Source organism: Hylobates moloch, unplaced genomic scaffold (genome assembly GCF_009828535.3).
Source record: "Hylobates moloch isolate HMO894 unplaced genomic scaffold, HMol_V3 SCAFFOLD_3, whole genome shotgun sequence".
Taxonomy (NCBI): domain Eukaryota; kingdom Metazoa; phylum Chordata; class Mammalia; order Primates; family Hylobatidae; genus Hylobates; species Hylobates moloch.
The window spans coordinates 89,246,050-89,254,004 of record NW_026652278.1 but is presented as its reverse complement, the minus strand read 5'-3'; positions in this window follow the sequence as shown (position 1 = coordinate 89,254,004).

The window sequence follows — 7,955 nt, the reverse complement described above, 5'->3', positions numbered from 1 at the left end:
CTTTTTCCTCCACTCGTATTTCCCTGAAGGTATTGTTACTGAGAACACTCACCAATAAAGACTTTTGCATACAAATCTGTGCTTCCCAGGATTACATGCCTAAAACAAGTGCAATACATTTGTTAGAAAGTGCTCTGGAGAAGTATAAGGAGTTGAGTAAGGCAGGATTGGGCAAAGGAAAAGGTCGACCTCTGGGGCAGCTTCAAATCTAACGTTAGGGATTCCTGTGGGGAACTTTGCAGCTGTAGCTGGAACTATCCCTCAGAATTTTGTTAAACTGTAGTAAGGAGGCCATTGACAGTGATTGGCCATTGTTGTCACTTAGGAAAGATCATGCTTGAGTGAAGCAGTTCTGAAGCTGAGAACACTTTCCAATGACAGACACAACTATGAGCATCAGGAACAAATATTTCTTTCTTTCTTTTCTTTTTTTTTTTTTTTTTTGAGACAGTCTTGCTCTATTGCCCAGGATAGAGTGCAGTGGTGCAATCTCGGCTCACTGCAACCTCTGCCTCCTGGATTCAAGCGATTTTCCTGCCTTAGCTTCCTGAGTAGCTGGGACTACAGGTGTGTGCCACCATGCCCAGCTAATTTTTGTATTTTTAGTAGAGATGGGGTTTCACTATGTTGGCCAGGCTGGTCTCGATCTCCTCACCTCAAGTGATCCACCAGCCTTGGCTGCCCAAAGTGCTGGGATTACAGGCATAAGCCACCATGCCTACAAACTGAGGAATGAGTTCACTGGCCTCAAAAGTAATTTTGGAAGAGTACCAGATATTCACTATAGTGTATTATTGTATACATTTTAATATTTCCATATTAGCTAACTCAATGTTAAAATGTATATAGATTATAAATAATCATAAGCAAAACTCAGTGTGAGTCTTTCTGCCCTTAAGATCTATATGCATTATTATTCTAGCTAGCAGTCTATTACTCTTATTTATTCTTCAAAATACAAATCTCTGGTTTTGTCTATCTTTTGTATGGTTTCTTGTGTCTCAATTTTATTCCATTCAGCTCTAATTTGGTTATTTCTTTTCTTCCGCTAGCTTTGGAGTTAGTTTATTTTGTTTTTCTAGCTCCTTTAAATGTGGTGTTAGGGGGACATGTGGCCAGGCACTACTGTGAGTGCTCCCTGTCCCCCTGAAAAATAAAAATTAAAAATTAAATGTGATGTTAGCTTGTTAACTTGAGATCTTTCTAACTTTTTGATGTGCATGTATAGTACTATCAACTTTCCTTTTAAGATGACTTTAACTGTGTCCCATGTATTCTGGTATGTTGTATCTTTGTTTTCATTAGTTTCAAGGAATTTCTTGGTTTCTGCCTTAATTTCTTTCATTGTTTACACAGAAGTCATTCAGAAGCAGGTTGTTTAATTTCCACATAACTTTATGGTTTTGAGCAATCTACTTAGTATGGATTTTTATTTTTATTGTGCTATGGTCTCAGAGTGTCGTTGGTATGATTTGGCGTTCTTCAATTTGCTGAGAATTGTTTTATGGCCAATTGTGTAGTCAATTCTAGAGTATGTGCCATATGCAGAAGAGAAGAATGTGTATTTTGTTGTTTTGGGGTGAAGAGTTTGGTAGATGTCTGTTAGGTCTATTTGGCCAAGTGCTGACTCTAGGTCCCAAATATCTTTGTTAGTTTTCTGCGATGATGATCTGTCTAATACTTGGCACTTTTGTCTAACACAGTTACATGTTGAAGTCTCTCACTATTATTGTGTGCTTATCTAAGTCTCTTCATAGGTCTCTAAGAACTTGTTTTATGAATCTCGGTGCTCCTGTGTTGGGTGCATGTATATTTATTTTCTTATATATATGTTTTATTTTAAAATCTTGTGAGTACATAGTAGGCATATACATTTATGGGGTACATGAGTTATTTTGGTACAGGCATGCAACGCGTAATAATCACATCATGGAAAATTGGGTATCCAACCCCTCAAACATCTATCCTTTGTATTACAAACAATGCAATTGTACCTCTTACTTATTTTTAAATGTATGATTAAATTATTATTGACTATAGTCTCCCTGTTATACTATTAAGTATTAGGTCTTATTCATTCTTTCTAGTTTTTGTACCCATTAGCCATCCCCACCTTTCTGTCATCCTGTTCCCCACCCTTCCCAGCCTCTGGTAACCATCTTTCTACTCTCTATCTCCATGAATTCAATTGTTTTAATTTTTAGCTCCCCATGAATAAGTGATAACATGTACAGTTTGTCTTTCTGTGTCTGGCTTATTTCACTTAACACAATTACCTCCAGTTTCATCCATCCATGTTGTTGCAAATGACAGAATCTCATTTTTTATGGCTAAATAGTACTCCACTGTATATACATACCACATTTTCTTTATCCATTCATCTGTTCATGGACACTTGGGTTGCTTCCAAATCTGGACTATTGTGAGTAGTGTCACAATAAACACGGGAGTGCAGATATCATTTTGATATACTGATTTCCTTTGCTTTGGGTATATACCTAGGAGTGCAATGGCTGAATCATAAAGAACCTCTTTTTAGATTTTTTGATGAACCTCCAAATTGTTCTACATAGTGTTTGTACTAATTTACATTCTCCTCAACAATGTACAAGAGTTCCCTTTTCTCCACATCCTTGCCAGCATTTACTATTTCCAGACTTTTGGATAAAAGCCATTTTAACTGTGATGAGGTGATTTCTCAATGTAGTTTTCGTTTGCATTTCTCTGATGATCTTCTTCTTCTTTTAGATTTTCTCTTTCATGAAAGAGAGGAAAAGGAACACAGAAAAGGTAGTCAATAGAAAACCATAGTAAAGAGTTCATTTAAATCCATTGCAGAAAACAAAATGAAGGCAAAAGATGTATCAGGCAAAAGCTAACTTAAAAGAAAGCTGGTGTGGCTATACTAATATGGTACAAAGTACACCTGAAAGAATAAACATTAGTATTGACAAAAAGGACTTTTATGAGGCTAAAATAACAAACTAAAAGAAGACGTATAATTCTATATTTGCATGCTCCTAATAATATAGTCTCAAAATATGTAAACACACAACTTTCAGAAATAAAATCAGAGGCAAATATGCATTCACAGTTGGAGATTTTCACACGCTTCACTCAGTAATTGATAAAATATTTTGATGTGCATAGAACTTGCATATGCTCTTGGCTGGAGACTAGATTGGACCACTCACTGTAAAAGACTCTGACGTTGTTCCTTGAAGTTGAATATGGCCAGAGAATTTCACTCCCAAGGTATAGTCAATAGAATATCAAGAAATATGTACAAATGTTTATAGAAGCTATAGTTGTAAAAGGCAGACTGTAAATAACTGAAATGATCGTCTATAGTGGAACTAGGAAATGGATTTAGATTTCATAATGATGATGATGGATTATCATCAGCAGGAAGAATGAATGAACTAATATTATGTGCAATAATCTAAATGAATCTTGTAAACATGAGAGGTGAAATAAGTCAATTACAAATAATTCAAACCACATCATTCTATGAATTGAAAATTTTTAAAAAATCAACAATAGTCTTTTATTTATTTATTTTTTTTTTTGAGATGGAGTCTCACTCTGTCCCCGAGGCTGGATTGCAATGGTGTGATCACAGCTCACTGCTGCAACCTCCACCTCCTCGGTTCAAGCAATTCCCATCTGAGCCTCCCGAGTAGCTGGGACTACAGGCACGCACCACCATGCCTGGCTAATTTTTTGTATTTTAGTAGAGACGGGGTTTCACCATGTTAGTCAGGCTGGTCTCGAACTCCTGACCTCGTGATCCGCCTGCCTCGGCTTTCCAAAGTGCTGGGATTACAGGCGTGAGCCACCACGCCCAGCCAACAATAGTCTTATAAGTCAAAGTGTCAGCTGTATTTGGAAAGAGGCCATAGTCACTGGAAGAGAACACAGGTGAAGTTCTTGAGATTTAAATAAAGTTCTATTTTCATGAGACATGGATAGTGGCTTCATGGGTAATTTATCTTTGTGATAATTCATTAAACTGGACACTTAAGAGTTGCACACTTAATTTTATCCAAAATCTATTTTCAAGTTAAAGTATGTAATAGCATTATGCAAAAAACAACTTTCCTTCTGAATTTAATCCTGTTCTATTAAATCATCACTTTCAAGTTCTACTCCTGAAGACAGGCTTGGTGTACCCTCTCAGGGCGTTCAGCAATATTCTCTAGTGAAGTCAAACTGAAGACACACTGATAAAGCATCTTAGAAATTACATGGATTCCTTCCTGAACTGCCATAACATCAGTTTTTCTTACACTTCTATTTTATACAGCATGTGTTAGCACTTATGATGTTGTCTGAGTATGTATTTGGATGTCCAAAAAGGATTATTTGGTACCTTTGCAGGATTTCAACCTTTTGTCTATATGTCATGACCTAAAGTCAACAGTGAGGAAATATTACTTTCCTGCTTTTATAAATAAAATCTTATTGTAAATCCTCTTAAAAAAAAAAAAAACAATGTGAGCATTGTTCGGTTTCTCCTGCCACTCACTACCAGTAGCTAAGAAATCTGTTCTTCTTCCCTTCTGGATGTTTTTCTCTTATTAGCTTTTTCCTGTGGTTCCGTCTTATTAGATGCCTAGACATGCATGCTTCTTTTCCTCTCCTGCACCCATAATGCAGGATGTGCACGTGCACGGAGGAACACAGGAGCATGTGCTGTGGGGAGGGCAGAATCTCTCCTACAGTGGAGATTCAAGCATCCGGGAGTTTCTTTTTGGCTCTTGCCAAAAAGTTCTTTTTTTTTTTTGAGACAGAGTCTTGGTCTATCGCACAGGCTGGAGTCCAGTGGCATGATCTTGGCTCACTGCAACCTCTGCCTCCCAGGTTCAGGCAATTCTCCTGCCTCAGCCTCCCAAGTAGCTGGGATTACGGGCACGTGCCACCACACCTAGCTAATTTTTGTATTTTTAGGAGAGACGGGGTTTCACCATGTTGACCAGGCTGGTCTTGAACTCCTGACCTCAGGTGATCCACCTGCCTCAGCCTACCAAAGTGCTAGGATTATAGGCGTGAGCCACCATGCCTGTCACCTATTTTCTTACTGTTACAGAAATAACTGGTTTCTGCTTTTTTTTTTTTTTGACGGAGTCTCATTTTGTCGCCCAGGCTGGAGTGCAGTGGCACAATCTCAGCTCACTGGAAGCTCCGCCTCCCAGGTTGATGCCATTCTCCTGCCTCAGCCTCCCAAGTAGCTGGGACTACAGGCACCCGCCACCACGCCTGGCTAATTTTTTGTGTTTTTAGTGGAGACGGGGTTTCACCGTGTTAGCCGGGATGGTCTCAATCTCCTGACCTCGTGATCCACCTACCTCAGCCTCCCAAAGTGCTGGGATTACAGGTGTGAGCCACCATGCCCAGCCCAGTTTCTGCTTTTATGGAAGGAACCACTCTTATTTAAAACTGCAATTTTTGTATTTGTGTTAGGTTTTTGTTTGCTTTGTGTTGGACAAAAAGATTATCCCACGTGTATGTTTTATGGTTTCACAGACTTTATTCATCCTCGTGGACAAAGGCAGGTAAAACACATGTTTTTCATTTTATTTTTTCTCTGTAAAACTGTACTTTCAATAAACGACTGATTCTTAAATAGATGGTGATACTTTTTCTAGTGCAGAAATAAAGTCCATGCAATTTTTATAAAACTTGGACCATACTTTTCAAAGTTCTCCTCGAGTTATGCATAGAAATGAGTATATGATCCAAAATATAGTTGCTTTCTAGAGCAAAGTGAAGGGAAGAGGGAAAGAACGAGAGAGAGTTCTGGGAATAACCATGTTTTCAGTCCCTTCCCAGGGAGGTGAATATATTTAAGACATATATTTTAAGAAATTGCTTATATAATCTGTCCTTATAATTTGATGTATTCCTTTGAGTTAATATTTTTATTTGAGAAATGCAATGCATGCACACTTTAGGTAAATGAAGAAAAGGCTTTTAATGAGGTCATACAGATTGTGATGTCCCTACTTAGACATGCAAATCAACATAAGGAGATTCACTCACAGGCACAAGTTTCCCAGCAGGGGAGCCAAGGGTATTTTGGAAACAATGCATGACACAGAAGAAGAGGAGCCAAAGCTGTCTTATTCATAGGGAGTAGCCCTTTTGTTTTGGACTCCATTTCTGTTAGTCCTTAAAATCCCTCCCAGGTTAAAGATGGCTTTTCCAAGTATGTCTCAACACGAACTTAGGAGGTTGAAGTCCCACTTATAAACAGCAAACTCTTCAACATAGAAAGAAAACAAAAAGAGGTAACAACAGACTATCATCCTCAGTGAATTCCTGGGCATTTTGTTCCCAAAGCAATCAAATCTGCATTTATATTTAAAGAGAGCTCATAAGAGTGCCCCATCTTGAATACCTGAATTGAGCTCCTGACCCTGTTCCCAGGATTTGATCTGTGAGACCTGCATCTTTAGAACATGTATCAGGTATACTCTTGGTGTAATAAAATGTGCCCCGGGGTCCTTTTTCTGACCTTTCTCCCCCCTTTTTCTTCTCACTTTTACTTTCCCTTCAGTGCCTTAGCGAGGGCTACACAAAATTCAAAGCGTGTGCTTGCCCTGCTTGAGAATTTATAGACAAAGCTGAGCTATGGAAAAAGCGTCAGAAGCAGGACTTACAATTAAGAAAGATAACAAAGTCCTTGTTCTCTGCCTCCTCTTCCTTGCTGAAAACAAAAGACCAAGTCTACTGGAAAACATCATTGCAATTCAAAAGCAGGTGTATTTCCACATGCAGAGCAGCTTGTGGTCTAGAAGCAGATGCCAGTGGTTACATAGTAGCAAGGGTTTTAGACTACACCCTCAGGGAAATGTTCCAACCCATCCAAGGTGAACTCTTGCGCGTGCGCGCACGCGCGCACACACACACACACACACACACACACACACACATACACACACACACGGTAGAAGCTAACATTTGGCACTCTATCTTTTTCTTTGTTTACGGCCTAACATACCCCAAGGTGTTCCAGATACTCGTGCTGCTACCAGGTAACCAGGTCACCCCACTGCCATCTCTCTTTTAGCTCCACCCTAACTTAACAGTGCTTTTGTGTTCCAGAATTTCCCCTGCCTCCTTCCACTCCTGCATCTCCAGATTCATTTCTTTCTGTTCCTTTACTTTCTGATAAAACTTATAGAACCGAGATTATGTTACTTAATGTAGTTTACATAGCTGGAAAATAGAGAATCTGAGATTAAAATTCAGGCCTTCTTTTAACCCATCAGGCTTCTTTTTGATCATTTCAATATGATGCTTCACTATAGCCCAATTTTTTGTCATGCTCTTTGCTTGAATATAGTAATGGGCTCATTCATGTATTTGATGTGTGCACTGTATCAGACCATAATTTACTTAGGCAATAAGAAAAGTATGATTTGGCTCTATAAATGTTCTACTTCATCTTTTATGGGGTCAACCATTTTCTGTTTTAGCTGGAGAAAAATTGTCAAAATTTGTTTATCTACATCTCATATAATACAGTCTAGACAATTGTTACCTTTACCAAAAACATCAACAACAGGAGCAGAGGACTTGGATTTGAAAAACTGACATAGGTGTTCAGAAAAGCTTGGAAGAAGAAAATTGAGAACAAAAAACTTTTCTTGAACTCAACTCTAGAATTAGTTCACCATTTTTCTTATATAACTTATAGTGTCTTGGGTACACCAGGTTATCATGGCCAGGCCAGCAGGAGAGTTTGTTGAATGAGCTCATGTATAAATAACAGCTCCGTAAGGCTGTGAACATTTATGAGGCTCATTATGTTTCAGTTCTTGTTTAACAGCAAGTCCCTCCCTACTTGGGCAGTGGAATCCCACTGATTTACTACTTATGAGGAATAAATTACAGTTTAGAACTTGGATTTTTTTTCATGGTTTTCTTTGTGTCAGCATAAATAAACTTAG